The sequence below is a fragment of the Mustela lutreola genome, chromosome 5 (genome assembly GCF_030435805.1).
Source record: "Mustela lutreola isolate mMusLut2 chromosome 5, mMusLut2.pri, whole genome shotgun sequence".
Lineage (NCBI taxonomy): Eukaryota > Metazoa > Chordata > Mammalia > Carnivora > Mustelidae > Mustela > Mustela lutreola.
The window spans coordinates 97142193-97154668 of record NC_081294.1 but is presented as its reverse complement, the minus strand read 5'-3'; the positions used below and the strand labels follow the sequence as shown (position 1 = coordinate 97154668).

Below are 12476 nucleotides of genomic sequence, written 5' to 3'. Positions count from 1 at the left end.
TCATGTTGATATCAAAAGAGAGATTTGGGAACATTTTTATCTTTTTCTTGACCCTTCCTTTAGAATTCAAAGGGGTAAAAGTTACTTTAAATACTGTCTGAAAATGGGGCACCTCAGTGTCTCAGTCAGTTATGCATTTGCCTTCAGGTCAGGTCATGATCCCAGACCAGGGTCCCGGGATCGAGCCCCACGTCAGGCTCCCTGCTCAGTAGGAAGTCTGCTTCTCGTCACCCTCTCCCCCTACCCCTGCTCTTGCTTTCTCTCTCTCTCTCTCAAATGGGTAAATAAAATCTTAATAAATAAAAAATACATATATATTGTCTGAAAGACAGATATGAGCTAGCTGTATCCCAGGCCCAGACAACTGGTTTTCTTTCTTTGCTAGGAGGTGGTTGTTGCCAGCCTCTGTAGGTTTCCTGGGTCAAAGAAACAGAATTTAGAACCTACAAGTGTTGATCAAGACCGATGCCACGACTTTGATCAGTTAAGAATAAATCAGAAATTTACGGTTTAAATTCCCTTTGAAATACATACACATTTGGAGGTTAAGGGGGAAAAGTGTTTGGCAGAATACATCTGAGAAGTTGCCAGCCATATAATGCTTGAAAAATAGCCAGATAGAATTTGCCAAACCTAAAAGCAGCCAGTTTGCTCATCTCCACATTAAAGGAACATTAAGGTCTTTATCTATTGACCTGAACCTACCTATGAAAGAAGGGGAATTCTAGAGCTGAGACTAATGTTTTTTTGGAAAAAACACCTTCTGCTGCCTAATTATTGTTGAGATCTCTGTGATGTGGCATATCTAGTGCTTGATATTCAATAATACACAAGGGTGGAGTTGGCAAGTAAGTAAAGGATGTTATAATGAGGGCAGGAACGGATTAGCCTCATTAGGTCAAGCCAGCCCAAGAACAAGTGATGGCCTCTGACTGCAGGAAGGAAAAAGTAGATGAAGTGTTAGGAAAGATGGCAGTGTGTAATAAGCAAGGCCACAGCTGCCTCAGGATAGAATATCCCTTTCTAAAGAGCCCCAGATAGAAAGCATACAACAGACACACTCTTGAAGTTCTAAGAAAAAAGAAGTATTCAGATAATAGTGAGAATTACTATTTTTTTAATCATTTTTATTGCTGTAATTTATTAGATCCCTAGCATGGGCTTACCTAGCATGTTGTGTGCTAAGCCCTTTGCATATACCATTGAGAAACCTAACCACACTGCAGTATAAGTATTTAAACAGTTGGTGTGAGTTCTCTCACAAGATTCCTGATTAATATCTTGAAGTCATGTTATTAATCATCTGAAACTTATGTTTTATGGAAAGGTATCTCTGAGCAGCCAGAACGCCTGAGACTTAGGGGTTCTTGCAGATTTCCAACCATCTGAATATTGTGTCTTGCCCAGTCTGTCCCAAAGTGATTATTTGCAGCATATCATTGAGGCAGTTCAACAACTGTGAGGGATCGGGGGCCCAGTCCATGCCCAAATTTGCTGAAAGGGTGCAAACAGTATTTGTTAGAGTTAATGGACCAAGTAGTGTTTTTGGATATTCCCAAGTGGCCAATATTGATATGATATGATATTGGCCAATATTGATATGTGAGGTAATATTTACTGAGAGCCTAGCATGTATACTGTTGTGATAGTTTCTATAGATGGTAATTAGTTTAATCTTTATAATGACTTATAATCTTTATAATGACTATATTCTTTAGTCATGGGGAACCAATACTTTGAGGTAGTATTAGAAGGGACTAACTGCTATAACAAACAGCCTCCCATCTTAGTGGCTTCATACAATAAAAGATCTATTTCTTCCATATCTCACTATCCCGTACATGTCCCTGCCGGCATATTTTCACACCATGGTTTGGGAAAGCAGCAACAGATTTAGAGGTCTCAGAATCTTCTCCTGGATCTTCTGCAACTGGCAAGAAAACCATGAAAGGAGAGAAGGAGCCCAGAGGATCTCGTGGGAAGTTTTAGGGGTCAGCGCAGGAGTGTCATTCCGACTTCTGCCCACATTCTAATAGTCAGAACTGGTCACCAGGCCCCACACGGATGAACAAATAGAAGGAGAAGTGTGGTTTTCCTGTGTTCCCAGGAGGGAGAAGAAACAGTGTGGTAGAGGCATAGGGATACATTTTCCCCAGGGAAGTGCTATTATTCCTGCTTTACAGCTGAGGGAATTAAGGCATTGGAAGTTTTGATACCCAAGATCATGTCGTTCAATACCCAATGTCAGTGACAATAAGCAGGCTGATGATTCAAAACCAAGTAGTCTCATTTCTGAGCCCATGCTTGTAACTACACTCTCTACTGCCTCTCAATTACTGCCAGTCAGAAAAGTTATTCTCAAGTCATCACTATTCGGTTTGTTGATTTTATCCCAGATCCAGCCCCAGATTATTTTTTTTTTAAAGATTTTATTTATTTATCAGAGAGAGAGAAGGGGAGAGAGCGAGCACAGGCAGAGGCAGAGGGAGAAGCAGGCTCCCTGCTGAGCAAGGAGCCCGATGTGGGACTCGATCCCAGGACGCTGGGATCATGACCTGAGCCGAAGGCAGCTGCTTAACCAACTGAGCCACCCAGGCGTCCCCAGCCCCAGATTATTATTTAAACATTTTTGTGATTGGGTAGGAGTGCCATTTAGAGTCCTAGTCACGGATGATAATGAGAGGGGGTTAGACAAACAGCACAGAATTCTGGTCTATAGGAACATTTTACATCACCCCCACCTCCATATTCTTTCCTGATCTCAGACCCACCTACCCACTTACGAACCACCAGTACCACCACTGCTGAGAAAAAAGGAGAAAGAAGTAAAAAGGAAAAAAAAAAAAAGAAAGAAAGAAAAGTCCTGATAAAGCTTTCACAGTAAGAAGGTCAAAGAGAGTTGAGTGAGTTAATATCTAACTGCACCTGAAATTAACCAGACATTTGGCTCTTTTCCCAAAATGGATGGTTAAAAATATCAGACCGTGAGCTCTGAATGAGTTTAGCCCAACCTTCAGCCTTGTGCTTACCCTCCACTGCTATTTCCCATGTGTTCTAAACCATCTGAAACCATCTCACTGAGCCTCCCCCGTGGTGCCTTGCCCTCAAGTCTCAGAGACAACCTCAGACTGGCCCAGTCAGACCCTTGGAAAGCTTCAGAATGCTGCCTGTCAGATATGTCCGTGTCAGCATGCCACCTGTTCTGGCAGGAAACCAATTTTCTATTTCTTCCTCCTTCGGGAAATGTGCCTGTTTCTGGCATCTGTCCCCATGTATCCTGCTCACACACTGAGACAAAGAAGTCATTTCATTTCTAAAGTTGTCTTTCCCACTTAAAAGAAAAAAAATTCTTGCGTTCTCTCTTAACAGCCCTGTTGACTCCTTCATCTTCCTCCACTTTATGTATTTAAATCTATTCTTGTTTCCTTGTATCATAATCTTGCTCCATTTTCTCTTAAAGTTCCCTTCTTTGTTTTTTGTTTTTTTTTTTGTTGTTGTTATTGTTGTTGTTTGTTTGGGGTCTTCATCTTTTTTTAAAATCACCTCTGATTATATAAAAGAACCCCTCTTAAGTAATCTGAGGTGTTTTCATATGCATCAACCACTGATCTTAATGGTGTTCACTGCTGTTCTGGAACATTTTGTCGTTTATCTTTAGACAAGTTTGACTATTTGCTTTTCTTTCTTCCTAAGAGCCTACTAAGTTATAGATAGTATGAGTGAGAAAACATGACAGTATTGAAATATAGGCTTATGCTATTGATCTATACTTTAAGAAACACTATTTTTTAAAAGAACATTGGACTTACTCTTTTTTTTTTTTTCCCAAATTCCTGCCACCTCTGTTGTTTAAAACATGATTTCTTCGGAGGGTGAAAAAAAACGCGTTCCAGGGAGGTTGCTTCACTGCCGTGTAGGCAGGTCACATGGAGTCTCCTCTTCCTACAGAATCATTCTGTGATCTTGGTAAAGCGAAGCCGCAGGACAAAAGTGTATTTAAAGAAAGATATTATGGGACCGGAAGCTTAGAGAATTTAACTTTACTTCTGTGACTCAGATGCCTCCCATTTTAAGAAAGTCCTCTGAACACTGTGTACTTTGGTTTTGCCTTTTCATAAAAAAGAAACCAATAAAAATACAGCATCTACAATGTAGGCCCCTAACAAACTTCCAATAAATGGCTCGTTAAAATCTTTTTCAAAAATGGTGTGGATGAAAAATTAATGAACTTACCAGGAAAATGAGATTTGTTTCCTAGGAATTGGTATTTTGTGAACATTCTATGCCCTCCTCCTTCTGTCTTCTGCCAGATTTTTGCCAGTTCTTCTCTTCCATTGAGCAATACTTGGATTTGCCAGATGTGTTTCAAAGAGCATGAGAATTTTAGTGGAAAACACAAGAAAGCAAGGTATAATGAGATATGTGGTGTGTGCTCTTGGACATGGGACAGATTTACTTATCATCACCCTTCTGTCCTCTCTAAGACACAGTGTCACTGTCACTCATTCTGCATATTGTTAAGGCAGAACCCATAGGCTCAAATCCTGGCTCCATTCCTGAGAAGCTCTGTGATTTTCAGCAAGATTGATAACCTCTCTAAAGGTTAGTGTTGATTGGTAGGTAAGAGAGGTTAACCTCTCTAAGATCTTAGTGTCTTCATTAGTAAAGTCTTCTTTGGGAACTGTAAGGATCCCATGAAGAAAAGCAAGAGAAACTCTTACCACAGTGCCTGGCATATTGTTAATATGCAACAAGTGACCCTCCCATAAACTCAATGGAGTATATTCTTAAAATATTAAACTACCCTCTCTTCCTCCTCCCTTCAAATATTAATCCCTAGCAAATCCTGTTTCCTTAAATTCCTTTGGCCTTTACAGTTGATTGCCACAGGGAAAGAGGGTAGGCAGATATTTAAACTCAGAGGTTATCATTTCCCTCTGAATTAAAAAAGCTAATGTTTTGAGTTCCTAGTGTGACAATAACCTTGAAAGCCAAGTTTTTTGGGGGAAAAAAAGCCTTCTACTTTGTAAAGCTTCCCTTTGCTTATATGGAGTGAAGTCTGGTAAATTTGGACTCCAGAGCTTTATTTATCAGACCTAGAAAAAGGAAGAAGGGAGATATGATGTAAGAATAAATTTTATCTGACTGAAAGGGAAAGTAAGAAAGCCCTTCAGGTTCCAGAGAGAGGAGTCCAGGAAGGGAGAAGAGAGGCAGGATATCAGAACTGAGTAACATGACTTTACCATCAAGATCAGAACTCCCAGTGGAAGAAGGTTTGAGAAACTCTCCCAGCAGGTTGACACATCCCAGACATCTCAAGATAAATGTTAATTCAAAATGTTAGCTCATCCCTCTTTAGCGGGGAACTCCCTGTTTTCAGCCTAGCTGTGGAGCAGCATGGCATCACACACATGGGAGTTCAGAAAGGGAAGAAGTACCCTTCTTGGTCCTCATGGAGCTCCAGAACCCTCATGTGTCCTAGTAGAAGAATCAGGAAGTGCTATAGGCCCTTGAAACAGAGAGAGATGGAGAAGGAGGAGGTTATTTTATGGTGTGGGGTCAGAAGCCTATGGTAGAAATCACAACTTCTACTTCAAGTGCTAGGTACAAATGAGGTAAGCTGTATCACACTAGAGACAAGAATGGGCAACAGAGACATGATCCAAACAGTCACATCATGTCAGGCTTGGAACATTCAAGGAACGACAAAGACACAGTAACCCTGGAGTAACAACATTAACTTTTCTCTGCTACCTGTGGAAGTAAAGCACCCTCCAATAAGATAAGATCTGAGAGAGAAAATAATCTATGTTTACTTTTGTGCATCTGAATGTAATTCGTAGATTTCTGACCCTTCTGTGAAAGTAATTGAGAACTGGCCTCATATTGAAGCTGACTTTCAGTTTCTCTCTCTCTCTCTCTCTCTCTCTCTCTCTCTCTCTGTGTGTGTGTGTGTGTGTCGGGAGTGGGTGAGGAACAGGGTGGTTGGCATAAGGCTTCTGACTACCTCACAGGGATGTGAACAGAGGAAGCTATCTTTTGGAAAATAAATTTTGAAGCTCTATGGGTTAATCAAGGTAGTCTGTCACAGAAACATTATTTTTTCATATGAGAGTGGGTCACCTAAGCGAGTCCACCAAAACACACAGACCTGTAGCCATTCCACGCCATGCCAGCCACTTGGCTGTAAGAGTCGTCCTGAACAAAGTTTATGAGTCCTAATCAGATATATCTCACTCCTTGCTGCTTGAAGCACTCCCTGTTTGGGGCTGAAGTAATTTGACTAAAAATATACCTACCAATCAACACCTCCCTGTTGTTTCTAGCTACATGGATGCTTGGGGCAGAAAAAGTCTCCAAATAGACTTCAAAGAGCCCACAGCTCTTCAGGACACTAATCACACCAGTGTTGTGGAAAGCAGAATAGATGTGTAGCACAGTTACCAATAATGTCAACAAACTCAAGGTGTTAGCGTGTGAAATGAGGTTGTTATTTTGATGACACTGATTATATCAACTGTTCCTCCTTACAATCATAGGGTACTTTTAGATCATGGACACTAAAATTACCAACCAGTAATTTAGAGATCAAATTTACAGCAACCCATTCAAAATAAATTGGTTCATTTTGGCTCCATGGCATTAGGCAACAGAAGGAATGTGAAGTTCTCAAACTGGTTTGTGGCACATCTTTGTAGCCAAGCTTGATAAAGTTCTAGACAAACAGCTCTTTCAGGCATTGTTCATCTAGGAGGTCATTTCTGCTCTTGTCAGAATGGAAATCCCAAAAACACATATTTGAGAGTCCACAGACTGTCTTCATAGTATATTTGAGTAACTTCAGAAGCTTCGTTGGAAAATTATTTTGTAACCCAGGTCATCCTGCTTCATGAGGAAACACTATATTCCTGAATAACCATCAATCTTATTCCACATCACCATATTGGATACAAGAAGTACTATCCCCTCCCAAATATTTCTAAGCATCCCTGGATGGCTTACATTCCTGGTGGTTGTTCATTGAATCAGTTAGGAATTAGGCCCACTTAGGAAATGGCCAACTGCTGCTGTTTAAGCAGGAAGAGGGGTGTTGTTCTCACACATTAGAAGGCTGGAGTGAGCAATCCCAAGGGCTCTGTAAGGTCTTTAGTGTTCTAGGCCCCTTCAGGGTTTCTTTACTCTCTCTGTAATGGAAGGCTTTTACCTCATGCTTCTTGTCTGGTGGCCACAAAATGGCTGCCTCTTTTGCTCTCGGCAGAAAGAAGGAAGGACTGAGGGACTCAAAGGACTGAAAAAGAGGGCTGGGGACAACACTTGAGGCAGCAAAACAAAACTTTGACTTGTCATTATATCTCACTAGCCTGAAACATATGTCCACACCTTTGCTGTAGTCTGAGAAAGCAAGGATTTTACAGAGATACCTTCCTACCTGAAATGAAATATGAATAAGTTTGGTAAGGAAAAGGGGGAGCATAAGTTCCCTGAGCACCCAGCAGTGCCTGCCACTCTCCCTGCCCCTCTTTCTGAGCCACTGCTCCTCCACACTGGCCATGTTTGACCATTTCCTAACTACTGGGCAGAACCCAAACACTGTATACCAGATCTACATGTCTTGGTAGAGGCCTTGCGTCTTTCTGGGAGAGTAGCCTCCTGAGCATTTCTTTGTGATCGTCCAGCTTGACGCCATCTTGCTGAGACCACTTTCTTTATTAATTCAATTAACAGATACTTTGGTGGTGCCTCTGTGTGTCAGATACTGTTGTCGACAGAGAGAATATGGAAGGGAACAAAATCTCATGGCCCCTATTCTCATGGAACTTACATCATGGGAAAAACTGATTTTCACCCTTAGTCATCCCCATATCTGTGCACATTTGTGCAGGGTTCAACCTGCATCACTATTTATGACAACCCTGATAAGGGCCCAGGGATCCAGGCTTCTATCAGAAGAAGTCAGAAATAAAGAGAGAGTCAGAAATAAAGAGAAGTCAGAAATAGAGTCTGACAAGGTCTCTTTCTCTTTCCCTCTTGACTGAGAATTCCATAGGTAAAGAAAATATACAATGCCAAGGTCCTATGTAAGGTTTTTAAAGTGGAATAGGATTCTTGAGGAATTTGAAGAGTCTGTATGTAGGTGATGAAGGCTAATGTGACTGAGTTTATGAGTTTATAAACTTCTCAACGTAAAGTCCTCACCAGGCTCTCTCTTCTCCAGCTACTGTGTTCTGTTTTATGTTCCAGCTAAGCATAGGATTTTCCCTCTCTGCCCTTCTCCCCTTCCCTGAAGAGCTTCTCCCTGCTCTCTGTCCAGCCATATCCTTTAAACCACATTATTTCAAACCATTCTTCTTAAGCTCACCATATACTACAATGCTTATTGATCCGTACTCTGTTCTGCCTGACTCTCCCTCAACACTTGCATTTATCTATGTCCGGCTACCCATCACCACACCCTTGTACTGATGCCTGTTCTGGTTCTTCATGAAATGACCAAACTCACGAAATGGGTATTGGGGTCTGCTACACACATGAGAGCTTCCCCACTATCTACTGTATTACTTTTTGTCCAGAATAGACTTCCATACATGGGGCTGATGCAGGTATAAGATGCAAAATTTCTCTTCAGTGTGCTCAATTTTCTAGGCAATTTATATTTGAGATTGCAAGCAAGTGCGTGTGTCACTGGTTCCAGCCTTCTCTGGGTGGTGACAGAATCATGGGGAGGCAATCTGTGTTTCCTCCACCTACTGAGGGTTCTCTGTGTCCAAGAAAATACAATGTACCAACTCCAAAGCTTTGGTTTTCCAGTCAGCCTTTGACTGAATCCCTCCTCTCTGGCAGTCCACTGATTCTGGGTCCTCAGAGGGATAGATATAAAGAGAGGTACAATTCCATGGATATGCTAATGGAGAGTGCAGAACTGAGCTCCAGTTTTCTTCCCAATAAAATCGGTGATTAGATAGGTTTCACAATTTGTTTTAAGGATTATGTGAGAAAAAATATAATAAAATCCTGTGTAGATTGCAGGCATGTATTAATTCACTGTTCCATCCCTGTTACATTCTCATGTTGAGATATCCACTGTCAGTTACACAAAGTCTCATTCCGCCCCATTCTGCTGTTGTGAACTCCTCTGGGAGGAAAGTCACATCCTATTTTCTTTACATAAGGAAGAATTAGGTGATAGAAAGAATATGAGGAATCAAGAAACCAGGATCTTGTTCATGGACCTGCCATTCATTATCTATATGACTTTGGGCTGGTTTGCTTGTCAGTAAAATAAGGGGTTTGGTTTGGATGATTGCTAACATGTATGTGTCTAACCTATATCCCCTAAAGAACTTAGTGATGGGTACCCAGTAAACATGATACTCAAGACATTCTTTTTTAAGAAAAGTTTTTATTTAAATTCAATTTAGTTGACATAGTCCTATTAGTTTCACGTATATAATGTAGTGATTTAAGACTTCCATACATCATCTGGTCCTTGTCACAAGAAGCACACTCTTTCATCCCTAACACCTATTTCACTCATCTCCCCCACCAACCTTCCCCTCTGGTAACCTTCAGTTTGTTCTCTATAGTTAAGAATCTATTTCTCGGTTTGTCCCCCTCTCTCTCTTTTTCCCTTAGCTTGCTTGTTTTATTTCCTAAATTTCACATACTCAAAACTTTGTAAGAGGCTAACAGGTGATTGTCTAATGTTTTGATGGCATTGTGATCCTACCAGGTCTTCCTTGCCAGTGTCTGAGAGAATAGAGAGCTTAATCATGCTATAGGCCCACAGAGGAAAAGTAGCCCTTCAATCAAGTCCAGTCCCAGCCCAGATTCTAGGAACCAGCCGACAAGTCACAAAATGCATGCCTTCGCCTAAACTCCATCCATCCATCCCAGCCAACAAACGTCACATGGGGATGCTGATGGGAATGGTAGATTAGAGATAGGAATTTAAATTCAGGTTCTGAAACTTCCCTTTTGTTTTACTACCACAGCTGATGACGGTGAGCAATGTTTTGGCACCTTCTCCACCCACGGACAGTGTCATGAAGTTCAGTATTGAGGTTGAGCATGGCTTTGAGATTTTCAGGTAAAAAAAAAAATGCTATATTGATCAGATTATAAAATTTCTAATTCTTCTATCACATTTCTGTAGACCAAGAAAGGTTTTTCCTTGCCTGAGCCTTTATTTGTAGTTATGCAAAACACAGTGATTTGTATTACAACCAATCAATTTAAATGGTATCTTTGAGATTATTTTAAATAAAACTGGGATGAAGGTCCTGGTTCTTGATGTGTTTGTGGTACCATTACAAGAATACTTACCATATTGATCTCTAATGAGCTAGTTTGGATTTTTTCTTTAAGAATGCTAAGACAAGGGGCACCTGGGTGGCTGAGTCAGTTAAGCATCTGGCTTGGGCTCAAGTCATGATCTCAGGGTCCTGGGATCAAGCCCCAGGGCAGGCTCCCTGCATAGCAGGAAGTCTGCTTTTCCCTCTCTCTCTGCCTGCTGCTCCCCCTGCTTGTGTGCACTCTCTCTCTCTGTCAAATAAATGAAATTTTAAAAAAAAGAAAAGAAAAGAATGCTAAGACAAGATCATTTTGATACAACTTCATTTCTGCCTCTGAAGGCAAGGAACCTCAATCTAAATACAAGTTTTCATAATTAATTTAAATTGGCCAAAGGTCATACTGCAGAGAGGAAGGGATTGGAAATTAGCTACCAAAAGGGAATGAATTGTCCAGTTCAAAAGGTAAGTTCACCTCCATTTTAGCACTTTCCTCATTTGGAAATCTGGACTAGAAGGCAGTAAGGTAAAGAGATACAACTCATCCTAAGATGTGAGGTAGCTCCTGGCTGTTTTCAATTTTCACACGTTCTTTAGTTTAAGGATTTGCCGAAGGTCTTAGAACAGATGTTATGTAGGCTGTCAACTCAAATGTACCTAGGCATAACTAATATATCCTACTTCATCGGTTTGGAATATGAAATAACCTCACCTTTCTTTGAATGTTTAATTTATAATAATTCCAATTCCGTGTTTTCACTGAGAAATCTCTACTTTCTTTTCTGGCCATTGCCCATGAGAAGTCTAAGAACCCAAGTCTACACAGGCCAACACAGTCACTCATGGAAGAAGATGCTAGTTCTTGCTATGTTACTGCTGAAAACATCCATCCATTAGTCTAGGACAGATAGAAGGGTTGCTGCCATCAACTGTCTAGGGACCAGGGGAAGTTGGCAGGGCAGAGTGCTTCTCCCCGGAATGTCATGCTCCACTCAGGCATGGGGCTCCGGACCATAGCAAGCTGGGATCCAGAAAGATGAATCTTTGTGATCAGTTTTCTTTTCTCACATACTCAGCCATTTGCCACTGAGCATGGTCATGGTGTGATGATGACTCAATCTGGAAGGGACAATATTAGTGCCAGACCAGCTCTCCTCTTGGATAATCTTGACCCTGTTCTTAAGCTTGGGGTACTCAAATGTGCCTCATGGTCAAGTGCCCCCCTGGGCCCCACCCCAGTGACTTTTCCTGCTAAATTAGTTCAGTTAAAAAGATTTCAGTGTTTCAGAGATGTTCTCACTTGACTCACTTGGCATATCTAAAGTAAGGACTCAGATCCCTGTTTCTCTTTGGCTCTCAAAGAATCACATTATAAACATGGGACTGGTACATGAAGGAGTGACACTGACTAATGCCATTGCTAAGAGCATTCAAGCATCAGAACTTTGTCAAGTCAGAGAATACCCTGTTATAAGCCCTCTGTGAGAACAGTGGGTGAGCGCTAGCCTTATGTCTGCCAAGCCTCTCACGTGGCTCAGTCTAGAGCAAAAGTATCTACGTCAAAGTGATTTGATAACTAAAATCAGAAACAGCAACTTCTAAATGGCCTTTTCCTGAATAATAATGAAGATAATAATTTCAAGTTTGACATTGTTGGGCCACCAGTAATGGTTTGTGTGAACGGTAATGCTTTGTGAGAACTGATTTGGTACTTTGTATTTATACGTTAATACTCAGTGGAAAGGAACGGGTAAGAGAGGAAGAGTCCTGAGCCCCAACATGTGTAGGTCCTGTGTTAGTCCTGGCGTACTTGTCTCCCTACGAAGCTAAAGCTCAGAGAAGTTAAGGAACCTGCCCATTGTCACAGAGCCAGTGCATGGCAGAGCTGAGATTCAGAATCACGTCCTCCTGACTGTAGTAACATTTATTCTCTTAACCACTGTACCCTAGGTCTTTTCTGGGTGAGCAACAACGAAAGCTGTTAACTAATCAAATAGGCAGAAATGTAGAAGACACAAGGTCTGGGGTCCTTCTAAAACTCTGTCTCCTCCTCTCCTCACATCTCTGCTCCATGCCAGGTGTGCCTTGGTGATTAATGCTTCTGACGCTCTGGGTGTGTCCAGATGATATGCTATCTACAGCACACAAATGGGAAATTTCAAGATGGTGTTCTTTAACAGGCTTGCC

The 12476-nt window shown here is 41.3% G+C and overlaps 1 long non-coding RNA gene across 1 annotated transcript in view; it reads left to right on the top strand.

Moving 5' to 3' along the window:
* Positions 1 to 12476, top strand: part of LOC131832310 (uncharacterized) — a 494037-nt gene that overhangs the window by 396331 nt on the left and 85230 nt on the right. Inside the window, exon 5 of the long non-coding RNA XR_009353991.1 lies at positions 9993 to 10087. This is a non-coding gene — a long non-coding RNA (uncharacterized LOC131832310). The remainder of the gene's footprint in view (positions 1 to 9992; positions 10088 to 12476) is intronic.